This window comes from Rhinopithecus bieti, unplaced genomic scaffold (genome assembly GCF_001698545.2).
Source record: "Rhinopithecus bieti isolate Rb0 unplaced genomic scaffold, ASM169854v2 scaffold_21626, whole genome shotgun sequence".
Classification (NCBI taxonomy): domain Eukaryota; kingdom Metazoa; phylum Chordata; class Mammalia; order Primates; family Cercopithecidae; genus Rhinopithecus; species Rhinopithecus bieti.
The window spans coordinates 1,231,805-1,254,904 of record NW_016810801.1 but is presented as its reverse complement, the minus strand read 5'-3'; the positions used below and the strand labels follow the sequence as shown (position 1 = coordinate 1,254,904).

General features: G+C 35.0%; 1 long non-coding RNA gene across 1 annotated transcript; it reads right to left on the bottom strand.

Moving 5' to 3' along the window:
* Positions 1–8,667: 8,667 nt before the first annotated feature.
* LOC108542679 (uncharacterized) lies at positions 8,668–18,615 on the bottom strand. Its single transcript, XR_001889338.1, has 3 exons — positions 18,467–18,615; positions 18,162–18,349; positions 8,668–8,835 (listed from the first exon to the last, which is right to left on the bottom strand). It is a non-coding gene; the product is annotated as an uncharacterized LOC108542679 (long non-coding RNA).
* Between the last annotated feature and the right edge of the window lie 4,485 nt (positions 18,616–23,100).

Here is a 23,100-nt window from a genome sequence, read left to right as displayed (position 1 = left end):
AAATGGGATCTAATTAAACTAAAGAGCTTCTGCACAGCAAAAGAAACTACCATCAGAGTGAACAAGCAACCTACAGAATGGGAGAAATTTTTTGCAATCTACTTATCTGACTAAGGGCTTATATCCAGAACCTACAAAGAACTCAAACAAATTTACAAGAAAAAAACAAAAAAACCCATCAAAAAGTGGGCAAAGGATATGAACAGACACTTCTCAGAAGAAGACATGCATACAGCCAACAGACACATGAAAAAATGTTCGTCTTCATTGGCCATCAGAGAAATGCAAATCAAAACCACAATGAGATACCATCTCACACCAGTTAGAATGGCAATCATTAAAAAGTCAGGAAACAACGGGTGCTGGAGAGGATGTGGAGAAATAGGAGCACTTTTACACTGTTGGTGGGATTGTAAACTAGTTCAACGATTGTGGAAAACAGTATGCCGATTCCTCAAGGATCTAGAACTGGAAATACCATATGATCCAGCCATCCCATTACTAGGTATATACCCAAAGGATTATAAATCATGCTGCTATAAAGACACATGTACACGTATGTTTATTGCGGCACTATTCACAATAGCAAAGACTTGGAATCAACCCAAATGTCTGTCAGTGACAGACTGGATTAAGAAAATATGGCACATATATACCATGGAATACTATGCAGCCATAAAAAAGGATGAGTTTGTGTCCTTTGTAGGGCATGGATGCAGCTGGAAACCATCATTCTCAGCAAACTATCGCAAGAACAGAAAACCAAACACTGCATGTTCTCACTCATAGGTGGGATTGAGCAATGAGATCACTTGGACACGGGAAGGGGAACGTCACACACCGGGGCCTGTTGTGGGGAGGGCGTAAGGGGGAGGGATTCCATTGGGAGTTATACCTGATGTAAATGATGAGTTGATGGGTGCTGACAAGTTGATGGGTGCAGCACACCACCATGGCACAAGTATATAAATGTAACAAACCTGCACGTTGTGCACATGTACCCTAGAGCTTAAAGTATAATAATAAAAAATAACTAAAAAATAAATCAATAAATAAAAGAAAAGATCCAAAAAAATTACATATACAACATATTTACATATATAAGCATATATAAATGTGTATATATGCCTATATGAATATACACAGGGAGAATAATACGTAATTATCACCATAACTCTAAAGAGTTCACGTTCATGTCCCATTTTATAGATGAAAAATGTGAGAATCTTAAAAGTTATGTTACATGTCCAAGTTCCCACAGCGAAAAACTGTGAAATGAAGATTATTTTTGATCTTCAAGTGCATCTACTCATTCAGATTCTGTTATCAATCAATTGTTCCTTCATTCTTTCATTTATTCACTCATGAAACATGATTGATTTTGCTCTTATGGCAGACACTATGCAGGTAATTTTCTCATAACACTTTTGACAATTTGATAATCCTTTTGGGAGACAATTCTCCATGTGTCTCTCACATTTCCACATGTCTTCAATCAACCATTGTTCTGAATTAGCTTTTCAAGGATGTTTGTATAGCAAACAGCCTTGTGAGATATAGTTTACCTCCAGATCAGAAGGAAGATTTGTTTTCTGGCTGGTATAATAAAGACAATGTGTCCCTCTGGAACAAATGTTGAGCATGTTTGCTAGTAGTCCCCTTTAAAAGGTAGAGATTTTCTAGTCTTAGATTTCCTCCACTATGATGCCGGCTCATCTACCTAGGCCACTGTGCATTGCCCTATGGGATGTGGGGACAAGAAAAACCAACGTGAACATTAAGATCTTATTGTCTGCTGGGCAGTGAGTAATTAATTTCTTTGCCTCTGATCTAGGAGTCTCTTGTTTCTGCCAGCATCTATGTATGGCAAGTTAATTTGTTAGCTTACAAAATGAAAGTCTCAGAATCTTCACATTCCTGACAAATATGACACAAGAATTATACGTTAATAATTATGGACAATGCAACTTGATTCACCAGTGTCCACATAAACTTGTAAGTGGTAGAGACAATATATGAATTCTTATCTACCTGATTTCTAAGTTATCAAATAAAGTGTAAGAAGCATAAAGAAGAGGAAAGAAATTAATAAAACAGAGAAACAGCTTTATCAGTCAGCTGTGTATTGCCATATAGTAAATGTGTAATGAGAACTTTTAGAATGGCTAGAATTATAAAGTATCTCAGAGCCTGGTACAGGGATTAGTGAGTAGCAAGTAGAGGAGACAAATGATCTTAAAGGTTAAGAGACCTTGGAGTCAAACATCCCTAGGTTCAAATCTGACACTCTGCATGACACTGAACAGTTTATTTAATGTGTTTGAATGTTAATTTCCTTAACACTAAGGCAAAAATAATAGATCCTATCTCACAAGAGAATCATAAACATTAAACAAGGTGATGTATAGAGCATTTAGCATGAAGCTACACATGTAGAAAATACCCACTAGATAACAGCTATTAGCATTCCTAGTAAGTTCTTAATAAAGAGTAGGTAAGTGATTGATCTTTCTTCATCAATTTACCTACATCTTAACTATCAGATAATTTACCACTAGTGCACCCCTCCTTCAGTAGTTAGCAATGTAATCAGGTTTATAAATACAAGTCACTAGCTGAACCATTGCAACATTAAGAGCTAAAGAGGCCCCGGATTTTAAGTGTGGTGGATGCTAATGGTTCCTTTCTTGTAACAAAAAATACCTCCAAGCTGCAATTTTAAGATAGCATTGAGGCTGAGCACTCACTTTGTACTTTTCTACAAATGGTATGAGAAATTACAAGGCTTGGGATTTTCTTGGTTATCCATTTGTCTCTTTCCCGTCTTGGAAGTGGAACAAGTACTGCTGTTGCCAAGCAACAGTGCAGTGGTGGGAGTGATGGTGCATGTGTAATGTGGCACTCGGAGAGTGAGGAGCTTAGTTCTAGAGCTGGTCCAAGGGCATTCAAAGCAACACTGAAGAGTGTACTTTTCCTCATGTCATTCATGCAAACCCTCCAATAATTAAAAGAGCTGCTTCCACTGAGCAATCTGTCACCACCTTCCTGTGAACTGTGGAAAATCCTAAGAATCACAGATCATAGAAGCTCAGGAGAGCTGCCATTTGCCCTCTCATTGCCTTGGTCCGAGTACATGCCATAAAGACAGCAATCCCTCTTGGAAAATAAGCAGAACTTAAGATAGATTCTGAAAGGGGGCTTGGAAATCTCAACCCTAAGCATGCATCCTTTCTATGAAAATAATAGGAGAAGGGTTCCTTTACTAAAGTAAAAATATTTTTAAAAAGGAATTGGGAAGTACAAATGGAGAATCAGAGAGAACACCCAGTTTGGTAATTGGCAGTCATCTGTTCCACGTTATTAAAGAGGAAAAAATGAAGGTTTGCAATGCTTCTGTCACACTAGTAACTGAGCCCTCTGTAATTAATTTTAGTCAAATTTCACTAACATGGAAAGATATATTAACTTGCACAGTGGGATAAGCAATATTATAGAGCAGTTACAAGCATGGGCTCAAGAGCCAGACTACCTAGGTTTAGATTCCAGCTCTCCAACTTATTGACTATGTTCTGACAGGTTCATGAACCTCTCTGTGCCCTACTTTTTATGTATGAAATGCAGATAATTATAGAAGCTATCTTACATGACTTTGTAAATTTAAATGAGTTAATACATTTTAAAAATCTAAACTGAAGCAGGCGTAGACTAAGTATTAAATAAATATTAGTCATTGCTAATAGTGGTTTCACATATTTTATTAAGACAGAGGCCTCATCCTATTCCTCTATTTTCTGATCAAGAACTATACCCAGTCTTTATTCAGTGCATGATAAATTTTGTAGAATAAGCAAATGAGAGGGCAGTCTGAAAATTCGGTTACCTCACTTTTGTTCAATACATTTTAATGCTAGCTAAAGGAGATACAATTTCAAATGAGAATAGGAAAAACATTAGAAGTTCAGTGAGTAGCTTCATGTCCCCTTTTCCTTGCCTAAGCTGTCAAGTCAAAGCTTATACCCTTGGTATGCCATTTATCTTAAAAATAACTTTGAGGTTGAAACAGTTAAAAAAATGATTTTATCCTTCTTCTACTTATTTTTCCTAGTTTTTTATTCTCCACCATCATTCCCCTTAAGAACATAAGACAAATAATGAAAAGTTAAGAAATAGTGAACATGTAGTTAAAAAATGTTAATTTCAAAATTAGAGGTTAATGTTAACCCCCTGTCCCACAGTTTATTCTTACAGGTGACTATCTCTGTCTTCCTGAAGGTCATCAAGAGTGTCCTGTACTTTAGGTTGCATCTTTAAATATGACGTTCTTGTCTTGTACTAATTTGTAATGGAGAAATGTGTAGCCTAAACAGGAAGTGAGAAATACTTTGAATAATATCTGGCCACCTTATACCTTAGTAAGAGTCCTGGAACCCATTTGAGTTCTATCCTGGTTTCTCACTTGGGCAAATAGCTTTACCTCTTGGTATATTGCTTTTTCTATCATTAAATTGTGGATTATAATTTCAGCTCTTCATACTTCATCAAATGTGACCATGTATTTCACAATGTATTAGAGGTTCTCAAAAAATTTTGTTCCTAGAAAATGTCTCATTTTGTAACTTATCTTTTAAATGAATAGTTATAGGTTTCCAGATCAATTAGTTTTATAAATTTTTTTCTTTCTTTTGGAATCTTTGAGATTTTTTTATACTTACCATATAAGGAAGGCTNGTTCTATCCTGGTTTCTCACTTGGGCAAATAGCTTTACCTCTTGGTATATTGCTTTTTCTATCATTAAATTGTGGATTATAATTTCAGCTCTTCATACTTCATCAAATGTGACCATGTATTTCACAATGTATTAGAGGTTCTCAAAAAATTTTGTTCCTAGAAAATGTCTCATTTTGTAACTTATCTTTTAAATGAATAGTTATAGGTTTCCAGATCAATTAGTTTTATAAATTTTTTTCTTTCTTTTGGAATCTTTGAGATTTTTTTATACTTACCATATAAGGAAGGCTGTTCTTACAACAAGCAAAGCAGAAGTAACTATTGTTCCAGCGATCAAGAAAGCAAACACATAACACATGAGAAACAGAAACACAAAGACAGAAACACAATCAACTCGTTATTATTCAACATTTTAACGGTTTTATACAAAGTATATGTTGGGGGGCCTGTGAAATATATGTAATTTTACCAACAAAATAAAATTTTCTCAAGAAATAGTTACTATTTTGAGACAAGCAGTATTCTAGGTGCTGAGATAAGGTAAGTATATGTAAAAAATTAAAAAATTAAAAACTGTGCCTTCTATGTTACAGATTACAAAAAATGTCCCCATTTCTGCACCTATTGCTATATCCACTTCTTCTGTCATGTACATTTGTGGTATCCTGTTTCTCTGGCTCTGGATCTAGTCTAGGAGGGAGAAATTATAAAAATCAACAACTGGTTTCTTACATATAATGCATCTAAAACATACCCATACACTGACTCTAGTATTGTGTTAGTTTCTTGTCACTGCATAATAAATTATCACAAATTTAGTGGTCTAACATAACACCTACACATTAACACATAATTCTGTAGGTCAGAAGTTTCCCATTGCATGGCTGAGTTCTCTGCTTAAGGTATTACAAAGATGAAATCAAGGTGTCTGTCAGGCTAAGTTCTTGTCTAAAGGCTCTTGGGAAAAATCAGCTTCCAAGCTCATTCACGTTGTTGGCAGAATTCAGTTTCTTCCAATTGAAATAAAATCTCTGTGTCTTTGCTCGTTGTCAGCTGCGGGTCATCTTCTGCTTCTTGAGGTTGCTCTCAGGTCTTTGTCATGTGGTCTTTTCCATCTCAGCAAAGGAAAATGTCACCCATGTTAAACTCATCTCACGCTTCATCTTTTTTTTTTTTAATTTCTGTGACCAGCCAGAGAAAGAACTTAGCTTCTAAAGAAGGTGATTTGGGTAGGTCCAGCTCACGTGATTAGGCTGGACCCACCCAAATCACCTGCATATATTAAGATCAGTTGTGCCATATAAAATAACAGGAGTAAAACCCATCATATTTACAGTCCTGGGGATTACACAGAGCATGTTATACCAGGATCAGGAAACCTGGAGGGGTAGCATAGAATTCTGGCCATTAGATGTTCCAAGTGGAGGTCACAAGGTTGACTCTGTAGGAAGATCTTGAGAGAAATAAAGCGTGAGAAAAGAGAACATTATGAAAGTTAACCTGACAGTATTAAAACCATCCCAAGGCAAATTTGCTTGTTTCCATTTCCCAGAAGGCTAAGGATTTTAATAATTGAGTGAAAAGGGGCATACACACACACACACATACACACATACACACACACACACACACACACACACTTTTCCAGAGTGCTGGAAATGCTGTAGATCTTCTCTGGGTGTTGTTTGCTTTTATATGTTTGTCAAAATGCATTGAATTGCATCCTTAATACTTGTGTACTTTACTGTATAAAAATTATAATTCACCAAAAAAAAGAAGGATACCTAGGAGCGAATCAGGCATTGAAGGACATGTAGTCAGGTGATAGAGGGCCTGTGAATCTTAGAAGATGAAGAGATTGACCCAAAACTGGGATGGAGGAAAAGCAGCCAAAGAAGATGTTCTGTTTCTTAAGTGACTTTGAAGGTTGTACATCTTTAATATTCATTTTGAGGAATAAAGAATTTAGACTTCCAATTAAATACAGACATTATGTATGTTTTATTTATTCAGTATCCCTTAAGACAACTTTCTTATAATTGGAGTGCCTCTTTCCTATTTTAGCTATTCCCAGGAGATTTTAGGAGCTGTGGGGAGCTTGATGGAGAACCCTCAATTGCCTTTTTCATTATTCCACTTACTAAACACCTCGATAATAGATTTAAAATTTCAATGGCATGAATATTAACAACAAAATTCCAGTCACAAATTACTCTAACAAAATTGTCCTGTGTACTGTTATTAGGTATGATACTAAAAACATCCTGTCCACAGACACACCTCAAATGTGGAAATGGAGTTGGCACCCACATGATCATTACTGCATGTCTATTCTATGAGAGATTTCAACATGGGCCAAAATAAAAAATCCTTTTAATGATTCTCCCTGATCAGGTAGGGGGTGTATTAGTTCATTTTAATGCTGTGGATAAAAACATACCCGAGACTGGGAAGAAAAGGAGGTTTAATTGGACTTACAGTTCCACACGGCTGAGAAGGCCTCAGAATCACGGTGGGGGTGGGGTGGGGGGGGGCGGTGAAAGGCACTTCTTTCATGGTGGCTGCAAGAGAAAATGAGGAAGAAGAAAAGCTGAAACCCCTGATAAACCTATCAGATCTGAAACTTACTCACTAACTCGAGAATAGCACTGGAAAGACTGACCCCTATGACTCAATTACCTCCAGCTGAGCCCCTCCCACTTGGGAATTCTGGGAGATATAATTCAAGTTGAGATTTGGGTGGGGACACAGCCAAACCATATTGGGGGATTTCCAAGAAAACCCACCCTCACAAGTGGAATCTTGAAGCAAATGGAGATTTAGTATTAGATTGATGCAAAAGTAATAGTGCTTAATTACTTTTGCACCAACCTAGTAGGAATAATGGAAACATAGGGAAGATTTCTGATCACTCTCCTGGCCTATTAATAACGACACTTTTTTCCCATTGCTTATTTTAAAGAATCAACATTAAACTTGGCTTGAGCAGAAGAAAACTGCCCCTAATTTTTCAAGCATTTATCTGTTGTGAATGAATGAGCTCAGAGAGGCAGAGAGATGCAGAGCTTTGGAGAGGGTAAGTTTTAGAACAGCTAGTGTAGAAATAGGAAAATGGCTCTAGTGAAAAGGGGTACGTGGAAGAATCATTTCTGCGAGATTTTAGTTTAAAATGGAAGCAGTGAAATCTCCCTTTTGCAAGGTCTTACGTATTTTCTGGTCCCAAACAGTGTTACTATCACTAACAAAATGGGTCCGAGCATTAACATGGCTGGAACTCAGTCTTTGTTTCTTCCTAGTGCCATTTACAGAGACCTCTATGAGTCTCACATATTCCCCCTGAAGAAATCTTCCTTCCGGTTCCCTCCTATCCAGCCCCTCCTCCATCATTTTTGATTCTCCTGCAGTGGGGACCATGTTCCTTGTGTTAATATCTTCTTCAGTTGTTTAATATTACTCAAGCACAACAAAAACAGGGAACATATGGTCAATGCCAGTATATTATTATTTATTTATTATTTATAAAAATAATGTATGGAGTATTTAATATTCTGGCCTATTTTGAAGTCTCTCATAGACTGGACATACAGTAATGATCATGTGGGTGCTAATGTCTTATCATAACTCCATTTCCACATTTGAGTTGTGTCTGTGGACAGGATGTTTTTAGTATTATATTTAATAATGATACACAGGACAATTTTGTCAGAGAAATTTGTTACTTGAATTTTGCTGTTAATACCCAGGCTATTGAAACAAAAAGCTATTATCTAGGTGTTTAGTAAGTGGAATAATGAAAAAGGCAATTGAGGGTTCTCCATCAACCTCCCCGCAACTCCTAAAATCTCATGGGAATAGCTAAAATATGAAGGAAGCACTCCAATTATAGGATAGTTATCTCAAGAGACATTGAATAAATAAAACATACATAAAATCTCTATTTAATTGGATGTCTAAATGTTTTACTCCTCAAAATGAATATTAAAGGTGTACAACCTTCAAAGTCACTTAAGAAACAGAACAACTTCTTTGGCTGCTTCTTCTCCATCACAGTTTTGGGCCAATCTCTTTATCTTTTAATATCAAAATATATCTGATGGTGCAAAATACTATCAGGACAAAATAAAAATAATCAGTAAAACAAGCAAATAGAAAATCCCACAAGGGGCTTGTCTTTAGTCAAAGATTAACTCTGTACCCTAGATATGTCATTTATCTTCAAAATAGCTTTGAGCCTGAAACTGTTAAAAGGTTTTGATCTTATCCTTCTATTTTATCCCCTATTTTCTATTTTCATCATCATTCCCCTTAAGAGAAATAATGAAAAGACAAGAAGTTGTGATCTATAGGATATAAATCTTCTCTTCAGTACAAGCACCAGAATGCTGAAGAATCAAGCGCTTGTTAATGAACTGCATGACATTGAGATTCTTCAGTGAACAATTGAACCAATAATTTAATTTAGTTCTTTTGGCCACCTTAGTCCAGAAATGCAGGAATGCACTACTTTATAGCTGAAAGTTCATGGCGTCTGTATTTTGACAGAGCTGAATAGAAATCCTGGCTGAACAGTATCTACTCTACAGGTACAAGTTCTGGATAAATTAGTTAGCCACTTGGAGCTTCAGTTTTCTCATCTCTAAATCAAAAATATCTAAGTTAACACTTATTTTGTAAGGACTTGTGGAGATTCAATATATATGAAGATTTTGGAACACCTGTGTTCTTTCCACTACAGAATGTTGTTATTACATAAGTTGTAGGGATAAGGCAGAGATATGTTAAAGTTTCCCTAAACACATAATTGTCATGGAGAACTGGGTTCAGGTCTCTCAGGAATCCTCTAGGACACCAAGTGAAACAAGAAAAAACTGGATGCTTGGGATGGGAAGGTGAGAGCATGCTGGAAACTGCCTTGATGCATAAACTAAGGTGAGTCAAGGGATTATCAGGGCAGGTTATGGATAGCATCTAGTAAAGTAGTGAAGGAGCACTTAAGCTAGGTTGGAAATCAGAAAACCTGGGACAAATTCCAACTCTAAATTTAACTAAATATGAGTCATTCACTCAACAGTTATCATTAAGCATCTACTAATTTCCAGATAATGTTCTCAGCAGTGAAGACAAAGCAGTAAACAAAATAGATAAAATTTCTGTTTTATGTTACGTAAAGTCTTTCGAATGCTCAAGTCCTATACTTACTATTTTGGGGAAAAAAAAGATAGTTTTGTATTAGGATAGGGAAGACATGTATAGTGTTCACTGTGAACAGGAAGATAAAATAAATAAGTAAGGCTGACTTGGTAGGGAAATAATAGAAAATTCTTCTGTTTTTTACAGTTTACTCATTTGAGTCAGGATTCAAATAAAGTGTATTCATAAGTCACTTTTAAAACGTTATTTTATTTTATTTTATTGAGTTCTGGGATATATGTGCAGGACGTGCAGGTTTCTTACACAGGTAAACATGTGCCATGGTGGTTTGCTGAACCTATCAACCCATTACCTAGGTCATAAGTCACTTTTAATTTATAGGCTTCCATCTCCATCTGTACATTTTTTGCCTTGCAGGTCATTTGTTGAGGAAACAGAGTTGTCTAATTTGTAGAATTTCTCACAAGCTGCTCTTGGTGATTGCATCTCCATGGTTACTTATAATGATTTCCTATTAAATGGTACATAGATCTAAAGGCTCAATACGATTCAGGGTACATTGTTTCCCAGGATCACTTCACACATGGTATTGTATAATTTCTTCATGAAGTATCCAATGCTGGTTTGTCTCTTTGGGATGTTGGTAACTGTATAACTGTAGATGATTATTACCTAGATCCATAAATCTATGATGAAATAGAAATGCTATTAGAAAAGAAACTTATCAACAAATAGTTAACATGAGATATAGATTATTAAGAGAGGCAAAATAAATGCTGTATTCTTTCTCTTTACTTACCAACTTTCAAAATAACAAGAGAGTATTCTGATATCCTTCAAAATATACAATAATGGAAAACTTAGAGAAAATGATAATGTATTTTTTATTTTTTGTTTTTTAATCTATTATAAACTAATGCATTTTTTAAAATTAATAAATATAAATACATGACAATTATCATTTTCAATGATGCTCGAATTGTTCTGTCTTTTGCCAGGAAACATTTTATGTTTTGAATCTTTTAATGTAAGGACATTTCAATATTTCTTGATTTCTGGAATGACAAGATGCTCCAACCAACTGTGACCCAACTGCAATTAGCAAAGCATTCTTGATTCATTTTTTTCACAGAAAATGGTAATTAGAGACCATAATCTGTGTATTAGAGGAGTTCATTACTATTAGATTAACCATTTTTTTCTAGATGTTTTCAGTGTGCAAAGCTAGAAGTTAACTTTGCTTTTGTTTATGTCACCATAGGTTTATTCTGATATTTTCAATTCAAATACAGAATGTATAGTAATTTTACTTAGTTTCATTGATCTTACATTTATATCTCCTTTTAAAATATGTTGAAACTCCACATTTCAAATGATATCCAAATAATTATTCATTTCATTTATGATACAAAACGACCCCAAAATTATAAAGTCAATACTATATCCAACAAAACGTTAAAAAATGTTTCAGTTAATGTTGTCCTCAAGGTATATCTTAGTACAGTCAAATTATCTTAAATTATTAGTTTAGTATTTTCTATATGGTTTTCCACCACTGTACAGACTGTTTCATTTACATAATTTATTTCATTTTCAATTATTAGAAACTGTATTTTAAATATTGTCTTTTAATAAAATTACGTATCTAGTTATCTAGTTACAAGGTCAAATCTATATATTAGGGTATATTTTAAAAGCTAGCTTCTCATAGGGAGCCTTCCACTCTGCTTTCTCCCTCCTATAAACTTTTTTTTTAATGTAGAGTTCATCCTGCCATTCCTGTATTGTTTTGAATAAATTATTAAACATTGACCTTCAAATACCACTTTCTTAAATAACAGGTAGCATCGGCCAGGGGCAGTGGCTTACGCCTGTAATCCCAGCATTTTGGGGAGCCGAGGAGGGCAGATCACGAGGTCAGGAGATCGAGACCATCCTGGCTAACAAGGTGAAACCCCGTCTCTACTAAAACTACAAAAAAAAAAATTAGTCGGGTGTGGTGGTGGGCGCCTGTAGTCCCAGCTACTCAGGAGGATGAGGCAGGAGAATGGCGTGAACTTGGGAGACAGAGTTTGCAGTGAGCCGAGATGGCACCACTGTACTCCAGCCTGGGCGACAGAGCGAGACTTAGTCTCAAANAGCACTTAAGCTAGGTTGGAAATCAGAAAACCTGGGACAAATTCCAACTCTAAATTTAACTAAATATGAGTCATTCACTCAACAGTTATCATTAAGCATCTACTAATTTCCAGATAATGTTCTCAGCAGTGAAGACAAAGCAGTAAACAAAATAGATAAAATTTCTGTTTTTATGTTACGTAAAGTCTTTCGAATGCTCAAGTCCTATACTTACTATTTTGGGGAAAAAAAAGATAGTTTTGTATTAGGATAGGGAAGACATGTATAGTGTTCACTGTGAACAGGAAGATAAAATAAATAAGTAAGGCTGACTTGGTAGGGAAATAATAGAAAATTCTTCTGTTTTTTACAGTTTACTCATTTGAGTCAGGATTCAAATAAAGTGTATTCATAAGTCACTTTTAAAACGTTATTTTATTTTATTTTATTGAGTTCTGGGATATATGTGCAGGACGTGCAGGTTTCTTACACAGGTAAACATGTGCCATGGTGGTTTGCTGAACCTATCAACCCATTACCTAGGTCATAAGTCACTTTTAATTTATAGGCTTCCATCTCCATCTGTACATTTTTTGCCTTGCAGGTCATTTGTTGAGGAAACAGAGTTGTCTAATTTGTAGAATTTCTCACAAGCTGCTCTTGGTGATTGCATCTCCATGGTTACTTATAATGATTTCCTATTAAATGGTACATAGATCTAAAGGCTCAATACGATTCAGGGTACATTGTTTCCCAGGATCACTTCACACATGGTATTGTATAATTTCTTCATGAAGTATCCAATGCTGGTTTGTCTCTTTGGGATGTTGGTAACTGTATAACTGTAGATGATTATTACCTAGATCCATAAATCTATGATGAAATAGAAATGCTATTAGAAAAAGAAACTTATCAACAAATAGTTAACATGAGATATAGATTATTAAGAGAGGCAAAATAAATGCTGTATTCTTTCTCTTTACTTACCAACTTTCAAAATAACAAGAGAGTATTCTGATATCCTTCAAAAATATACAATAATGGAAAAACTTAGAGAAAAATGATAATGTATTTTTTATTTTTTGTTTTTTAATCTATTATAAACTAATGCATTTTTTAAAAATTAATAAATATAAATACATGACAATTATCATTTTCAATGATGCTCGAATTGTTCTGTCTTTTGCCAGGAAACATTTTTATGTTTTGAATCTTTTAATGTAAGGACATTTCAATATTTCTTGATTTCTGGAATGACAAGATGCTCCAACCAACTGTGACCCAACTGCAATTAGCAAAGCATTCTTGATTCATTTTTTTCACAGAAAATGGTAATTAGAGACCATAATCTGTGTATTAGAGGAGTTCATTACTATTAGATTAACCATTTTTTTCTAGATGTTTTCAGTGTGCAAAGCTAGAAGTTAACTTTGCTTTTGTTTATGTCACCATAGGTTTATTCTGATATTTTTCAATTCAAATACAGAATGTATAGTAATTTTACTTAGTTTCATTGATCTTACATTTATATCTCCTTTTAAAATATGTTGAAACTCCACATTTCAAATGATATCCAAATAATTATTCATTTCATTTATGATACAAAACGACCCCAAAATTATAAAGTCAATACTATATCCAACAAAACGTTAAAAAATGTTTCAGTTAATGTTGTCCTCAAGGTATATCTTAGTACAGTCAAATTATCTTAAATTATTAGTTTAGTATTTTCTATATGGTTTTCCACCACTGTACAGACTGTTTCATTTACATAATTTATTTCATTTTCAATTATTAGAAACTGTATTTTAAATATTGTCTTTTAATAAAATTACGTATCTAGTTATCTAGTTACAAGGTCAAATCTATATATTAGGGTATATTTTTAAAAAGCTAGCTTCTCATAGGGAGCCTTCCACTCTGCTTTCTCCCTCCTATAAACTTTTTTTTTAATGTAGAGTTCATCCTGCCATTCCTGTATTGTTTTGAATAAATTATTAAACATTGACCTTCAAATACCACTTTCTTAAATAACAGGTAGCATCGGCCAGGGGCAGTGGCTTACGCCTGTAATCCCAGCATTTTGGGGAGCCGAGGAGGGCAGATCACGAGGTCAGGAGATCGAGACCATCCTGGCTAACAAGGTGAAACCCCGTCTCTACTAAAACTACAAAAAAAAAAATTAGTCGGGTGTGGTGGTGGGCGCCTGTAGTCCCAGCTACTCAGGAGGATGAGGCAGGAGAATGGCGTGAACTTGGGAGACAGAGTTTGCAGTGAGCCGAGATGGCACCACTGTACTCCAGCCTGGGCGACAGAGCGAGACTTAGTCTCAAAAAAAAAAAAAAAAAAAGTAGCATTCCCATATATTTTTTTTCCAGCTTGCAATTTTTCTTTAGTAATGCATCCTGGAGATCTAACAGAATATAGAAATAGTCCTTATTCTTTTTTTCAACTATACAATATTTTGCTGTGTGGTTATTTATTCAAACAGACCGTTATCAATGGACATTTGGATTGTATTCAATCTTTACAAATTTAAGACATTAACTCTTTTTTCCTGTGGTATAAGTTATAAAAAATAGTTGCCAGTTTGATTTTGTATTTTTACTTTGCTTATAGTATTGTTTCTATGCAAATATTGTAAAATCTTTTAAGCTAAATTTACCCATGGTTTCTCTTATCATTTTTTATTTTATAGTCAGAAAAGTAATCTATTTTCCAAAATTTTAAATAGAGTCACTCAGGTTTTCATCTAGTACTTGAAAGGTCTCATTATATTATTTTGTTTTGCTTTTACAAATCTCTGATGCATTTGGAATTTATTCTAAAATGAAGTGAAAATGATCCATTATGTACTTAGATATAGCATATTAAAATAGCTCATATTTAAAAAATCACTCTCTTCACTAATTTGAGATGCCACATTTATCATATACTAAATTTTCCTAATAAGTTATTTCTGTTGTGGGTTTTTAGTAGTTTTCCATTAGCCCATTTACTCATTAATTCCTGGACAAACTCAGTTATAGTTATAGAGGCATTATGATATGTTTAATGCCCAACAGGGCTAACCTTCAGGTCTTTTGTTATTTTCTTTTCAGAATTTTGCTTAACAGTTTTATTATTTATTGTTTTAATTGAAACTTATAACCAATTTGTCTTGCTGCAAATCTGACATTTTTTGTTTATGTTTTTCAGGTGTAAAATATCCTCTTCATAGAACTTTGGGACACCCAGGTATTATATTTTATTTTGCTATTACAATGTATTATTTTATCTTCCATAATATCATCTATTAAGTTTTTGTTGGATAAATAAAGGCTGTTGATTTTTACACGTTAGCTAAACAACTTAATACTTTATTAAGTTACTGTTTCTTTGTAGCTTTTTTATTTTTTGGATTTTATACATAACCTGATAAAGTTTTACCTCTTTCTCTCCAATTCTCATGTTTCTAATGAATTTGCTTGTCTACTTGTATTGATTAATACTTCCATCACAATATTAAATATGGTGCTGGAGATCAATGATACTGTTTTCTTGTTTCTGACATTAGTAGAAGGCCTCTAATGTTTCCACATGATGTAAGATGTTAGCTATGATAGATTTATTCATTTTCCCAAAGTCCTCACTACATCCCTGTTGCAGACTATTTAGTTGCACCACTTGTCATGTGATTCAGAAAGGCCTGCCAGTAAAGATGTAAAGTGCACATGCTCTCCCCATTAGCCTTGAGTTTGTACATGTGACTTGCTGTATTAAAAGGATTGTTTGTCGATGTAATGCAAATACGGTTTTAAATATGCTTGCATGGTTTGACTTGTTCTTTCATGCTGCTGCCTTCTTTGATGAACAGAATATGCCCCAAGTGATCAACTTTGTTCCAGAATAAGAAAAAAAAATGACCTTATCCTAGCCTGCAGACTGGAACTAAGCCCTGTTGATAACTAGTGAGCCCAGTAAACTAGAAATCTCCTGCAGACTTGTGTTTTTGTAAGCCACCGTGTTTTGGGTTTGTTCTTTATACAGCATTGCTGTAGCACTAGCTAATTAATATATTGTCCTTGAGGCTGAATTGTATACAGCAGTCTTCCCTTATCCATGGTTTCTAAGTTTGCAGTTTCAGTTTCCTGCGGTCAACTGTGGTTCAAAAATATTAAATGAAAAATTTCAGAAATAGATATTCCAAAAGTTTTAAATTGCATACAGTTCTGAGTAGTATGATGAAACCTCATGCCATCCCATTCCATCTTCCCCAGGTCATAAATCATCCCTTTGCCCAGTGTATTAACAATATCAACATTATTTGTGCATTATTAATCATTTAATAGTTATCTCAATTATCAGATAAACTGCTGCAGTATCACACTGCCTGTGTTCAAGTAACCCTTATTTTACCTCGTAATAGCCCCAAAATGCAAGAATAGACATTCTGGCAACTCAGACATGCAAAGTGAAGCTGTAAAGTGTTTCCTTTAAGCTAAAAGATGAAAGTTCTTAATAAGGAAAGAAAAAAATATATATATATATGCGAGACTGCTAAGAGCTATAGTAAGAACAAATTATCCATGTGTGAAATTGTAAAGAAGGAAAAAAAATCATGCTTGTTTTGCTGATGCCCCTCAAACTACGAAAGTTACAGCCACTGTTTATAAGCACTTAATTAAGATGAAAAAGTCATTTAATTTGTGGGTGAAAGACATGAACAGAAACACCTTCCAATTGATGACAGTCAGGTTTGCTACTATCTGAGGTTTCAGTCATCCACTGGGGTTGTTGGACTAAAACAACGTATTGCAAATAAAGGAAGTTTACTGCATATACAATTGTGTGTATGTATGCACCTTTACACACATATAGAGTATGTACACATATCTGTATGTTTTTAACAAAATCTTAATTACTTGCCATTTTATTGTTCTGACAAAAGGGTGTTAGATTGTATTAAATGCTTTTTTCTGCTTATAGAAGAATAATCATAAGATTTTCCCATGTCCAGTTATATTCTTGCTTTGAAAATATGAAATCTCAGGACAATAATTCACCTATAATATTAGATAATAGAAGAAAATGAGTTTAAATTGTCCCTGATTCTCCATATACTCCATTCTTGCCAAAGTGATCTTCAAGAATTTTATGCCTACAGTTTTAGACCAAAAGAAATTGTAGTGCAGCTATAACAAAGACGAAGTTTGAGGATCATTTTCTTCCGGAAAACCAGATCATTTAAAAATTTTTATTTTGAATATTTATGCACTTCCAAAACAAGAGTTACTATGACATCATCAAGTTCTACCTTTTGACATAGGAAAAATACCCTCCCAAAAATCATCAAATTTTTTTCCTCTATGCCTCTATTTCAGTTAAACACCTAAGAAACCTATCATTTTTTTCATGTTATCATTTTACTTTTGTGTTTTCATTTTTTTCTTGCTTTAATAAAAATAAGGCAGAAACAACAGGAAGGTCGCTCTTGTACATTTTTTCTTTTTCAGCCCTATATCAAGGCGAAAAGGAAGGTATGGATTATAAAGTTAAAAGCTCTGTCTCCTTTATTCTTCAAAAAATGATAGCACCTATTTCTTCAAGATAGAAAATTGCTACGCATACATAGAGAAAATTTGAAAAATATGGAGAAATAGAATTAAAAAGATGACAACACATACCATAGAAATTTAAACATGGTTCATTTGTTAGTATTCTTTCTAATTTTTCTTGTGTTTGCCACCCATAATACAATGGTATCTTGATTATTTTCACAAAACATTTCACAGTAAATCTATGCTGGCATCATTAGCAATAATTACAGATATCATTTTCAATTGAACTATAGTATTTCTGCTACTTCAAAGTATTAATCTACATTCAATCAGTCTTCTATCATTGGAATTTAAGATATCCCTCTTGTTTTCGTTCTTTATATATTATTACTTGACAGGAAATTTAGAACATAAATTTGGTTCACATTCTAGGGTGTATTTTTAGGAGTGATCTCCAGAAAAGAATTACTAGTTGTTAGATTACTAATATGTTGTTAGATATCAGGCAATCTCAATTAAACTATGTACAAGCATAAAATGGCATCATCTTTTCCTTTTGAATTTTGAATGAACAAATGGTGATGGGGCTGAAAAGGAAGGAGAACAATTAGGTATTTCACTACCTTCTAAGAAATATTGGTCACATTTCCAAATCCTTATATCAAATTTTGGATGATGTAGTCACAGTAAGCCACCAGCAGAGAAGGTATGGTCCAAACAACTATCCCAGTCTCTCTTTGCATTTCTCCTCCTGTCCCTTTCTTCTCCTCACCTTTTCTTGGCTTTCCCTATCTTTTTTCTCCTTTCCACTCTGCAGAAGTAAATGAAATATGTAAAACTATATGAAACAACTTGTGTTTATTTGGACAACAAACACAGTTATAGCACAATTTCATGTCATCCTCTCTTCTGTCATTTACTTCCCTACCTGACGCTGACAGCCATTCAGGTTTCTTGGTGCAGCCAACATCAGACGGTGTCATCTCACTGCTTCTTTGGAAGTCTGTGTAGTATCTTCCTGCTTTGAGGCTTTCTATGTTGGGTTATTCTTCTTTCTGTTCCCCTACATACAGTGAGCAATTTACACCAAATCTCATGGGTCTCTTCACTTACCTGGGCAGTTTTTGTAGGTAATCAATGAGATGTCTCAAGCTCTTCTTGCTTGACCCAGTGGAAACACATCTTCTATTTTCCAGCTGAAACTCCAATGATTACCTGGCATGGTATCTCAGTGTTGCCAACTGTCCTCAGTTCTATTATCCATGCTCTGGAAGCAACAGACGCATCTCCTGGTGGCATCAGAGACACATTTCCAGGGAGAAAAAAAAAAATCTTTAAAATTTTCAAAAAATATTCCCATCCACATAGGCAGAACAAAGTACCCTATTGCTGTTTTCATTTGTACATATTTGATTCACCAGTATGGTTAAAATTCTTAAAATAATTTTCATTGGTTTTAAAATGTGTGTTAGTCATTGTATTTTTCAATAGTAAACAATCTGTTCATGACTGCTATTCATTTACTCTTCTGTCTACTTTCTTTTGGGAAGTGGAAATATATACATATGTATTTTGGCACAACATATATAATTTATATAATATACATATTATTATAAAAGATACAAATAATAATTTTCCATATCTCTACTACCTGGAATTAACTCCTGTTTGTATTTTGCGGTACACATTTTATTTTTTCAAGAGCTCTTGTGGTTTGCTAACCAATTTGTCAGAACTTGTTACTAAGGCTGTTAAATATTTGTCATACTCACTGGAAATATTCCCCCTTTCTGTTATCATCAATAAATCTTTTAGATTTGTGCTGCTTTAGGTAGGCACCATTACAGGAGAGTTTTCTCTGTGAGTGAATATGCATGTGTGTTTTGCATAACTATGTGCAGTTGCTTCAGTTAAGCAGCTGATGATGACAAGTCTAAGCCAGCAGACAGCTATTCTGTCCTGGGATATTTATTGAGCCTTCATTTTTGAATTTCTACCCAGAATTCCCATCTGATTATTCAAAAAAAGAATAGGTGAGATTTGACTTGGAATAACTAAATGAATAAATAGAAAGAATGAGAGCAAGAGAGATGGAAGAAAGGGAGGACTCACAGATGTCCTGTAAAAGAATAATGTTACTTCTATTTTACTTAAATAACTCAGAAGTTCAAAACAATTACATGATTTGCCTAAGACAGGAAAAGGCAGAATTCAAATTCATGTCTGCTTGATTTCCTAGTCTATTAGTCAATTTTCATGCTGCTAATAAAGACATATCTAAGACTGGTCAATTCATAAAGGAAAGAGGTTTAATGGACTCACAGTTCCACATGGCTGGGGAGGCCTCGCAATCATTGCTGAAAGTGAAGGAAGAGGAAAGTCACGTCTTACATGGCTAAAGGCAAGAGGACATGTGTAGGGGAACCTCCCTTTATAAAACCATCAGATCTCACAACACTTACTCACTACCACAAAAACAGCACAGGAAAAACCCACCCCTATGATTCAATTACCTCCCATTTGATCCCTCTCATTACACATGGGAATTATAACAATGTAAGTTGAGATTTGGGTGGAGACACAGAGCCAAACCATGTCACCTAGGGTCCTTCCACTGTAATGGTTGACTGTCCATCTTTAATGCCATTTTTAATATTAAGTAACCTTTCAGTGCTTTTTTCTTCTCCTCTTTATTCGTTTTGTTCCTTAGGTAATAAATAATACATTAACATCTGGGTCGTGGTTTTACGGTTTACAGAGGACTTTAACATATACCAACTCTTTTAATTTTCTCATCATCTCTATAAACAGATTTTTTTTTCTCCTTTTCCAGCTCAGGACACAGGCTGAAGGAGATGATATCACACTGGGTCACCAAACTGGTTAGTGACAGAGGTGAGATTCAAATATGGGTTTGATTCTTTATTTTCTTTCTCTTTCTTTGGTGCCTCCACCTCCTGCTTCTCGGCAACCACAGAGATGTTTTAGTTCCTGGCACAAACAGCTTAGTGGAAACTTGGCTTGGAAACGATCACAGCAAAGCGTTTTAGCACTTGTTGAGTTCTCTATCCACTACTTACTATCTCTGTGCTATAGCAAAATTTTCAGTTATTTAATTCAGGACTATGGGGATGATAATCATGGCTTATCCATAAAGTGATCGTAAAAATATAAGAAAATATAGTAGGTAAAGAAATTGACCTATAGCCAAGCACATAGTAAAAGATTAATATGCATAAGCTACTGTTATTAGGACCATTTACCTAGCATCTGGAAATCAAAGTTTTAAAGTATTGGAGACTTAGAATAAACATGGAATAGGAGGAGTTGACCTAGAAGCTATCACCTGGAATTAACTACTGTTAGCCAAAGTGATCTCTATGTATTTGAAGATACTAATGCAAATGAATGCACTAGAATACCGCAGATAGGTGGTCTGACCACTTTACCAAACATTTTAAAGAAGGTTATTTCTCACTGTAGTGCGTAGAGATTTCTGTAACATTTAGGACTTTGGTCATTAACTTTTATAAATCCAAATATATAGTTTCTCAATAAAAATGAGATGTCTCTAACTACACGTGTTCCCAGAGTTATTGTCCCTTAGCAACTCTAGCAAAGATTGCTAACATTTACTGGTTGCTTTCTACGTGCCAGACACATGTGCTAAGCATTTTACATGTGTCGTCTCCATAGACTCTCATCATAAATATCTCACAGATAGCTATCATTTTAGTCATTTTGAAAGTGCTGATCAGGCTTAATGAAGTTAAATTATTTGTCCAAGTTTTCATAGCTAATTAATAGTAGAGCAACATATCTATAAATGACAATTGTTATTTTTTTTTCTTCTGTTTGGAGAAACCCTTACCCTATGGAATAATCTAAAAACAGAGCATTTCTCAAGAGAAAACAGAGAAGTCCACATTTTTATTTTCACAGTCCCGTTGGCAACAAGAACATGGAAGGTGTGTCATCGAATCACACACCAGTCTTTGAATCTGTACTTCATTTTGCAAAGATTCAGGGACAGTGGAGAATTCATTTTAGCACCAGAGACAGTGACCAGAAGAGCAGAAATGTAGTGTCTACAAGTTACATTGGCCCTAGGGGTAGGAAGAGTACCCAATGTCTAATAACTTCAGTGTTTTAAACAGAATTACCGAGCTGTATTAGTCAGTATCGATTTAGTTACTTAAATGGTTTGGCTCTATGTTCCCACCCAAGTCTCACCTTGAATTGGAATAATCCTCGCATGTGAAGGGTGGGACCATATGGAGAGAATTGAACCATGGAGGCACGGTTTCCCCCGTGCTGTTCTGGTGATAGTGAGTTCTCACAAGATCTGATGGATTAATAAGAGGCTTCCCCCTTTGCTTGGCACTCATTCTCTCTCCTGCCACCCTGTGAAGAGGTGCCTTCCACCACGATTGCAAGTTTCCTGAGGCTTCCCAAGCCATGTGGAACTGTGAGTCAGTTAAGACTCTTTCCTTTACCAGTTACCCAGTCTTGAGCAGTTCTTTATAGCAGCATGAGAATGGACTAATACAGTTACTATTAGAGATGTAACACCACTATCTAAGCAAGCTTGTCCAATCTGCAGCCTGCCAGCCACATGCAGTCCAGATGACTTCAAATGCAGCCCAACACAAATTTGCAAACTTTCTGAAAACATTTTGAGGCTGGGTGAGGTGGTTCATGCCTGTAATCCCAACGTTTTGGGAGGCCAAGGTGGGTGGATCACCTCAGGTCAGGAGTTTGATACCAGCCTGGCCAACATGGAGAAACCCTGTTTCTACTGAAAATACAAAAATTAGCCAGGTGTGGTGGTGCATGACTGTAGTCTCAGCTACTTGGGAGGCTGAGGCAGGAGAATCACTTGAACCTGGGAGGCAGAGGTTGCAATGAGCAGAGATTGTGCCACTGCACTCTAACCTGGATGACAGAGCAAGACTCAGTCTCAAAAAAAAAAAAAAAAAAAAAAAAGGAGTTTTTTTTTTTTTTTTTTTTTTTTTTTTTTTTTTTTTTTTTTTTTTTTTTGCAATTTTTGAAGCTAATCAGTTATTGTTTGTATTAGTGTATGTTATTTGTGACCCCAAGACAATTCTTCTTCCAATGTGGCCCTGGGAAGCCAGAAAATTGGACACCCCTGAGTGAGCCAGAAGTGGGGGCTTTGCTCCACAAAGTCATTCAGGGACTGAAGTTCATTTCATCTAGTGATCCAGCCACTGCCCATGTGTAAGTTTGCTAAAGCTTTCATAATAGAGTCCCACAAATGTGACTTAAACAACAAAAATGTATTTCCTTACAGTTCTGGAGGATAAAAACCCAAGATAAAGGTGTTAGGAGGGTTAGTTTCTCCTGTTGCCTTTCTCCTTAGCTTATAAATAGGTATCTTTTTCCTGTGTCTCTGTATATGTCTGCATCCTAATTTATTTTCCTTAAAAGGGCATTATTCCAATTGGATTAGGACCCACTCTAAAGGACTCATTTTCATTTAATTATGTCTTTAAAGTCCCTATCTCTAAATGCAGTTAGATTTTGCATTATATGGGGGGTTAG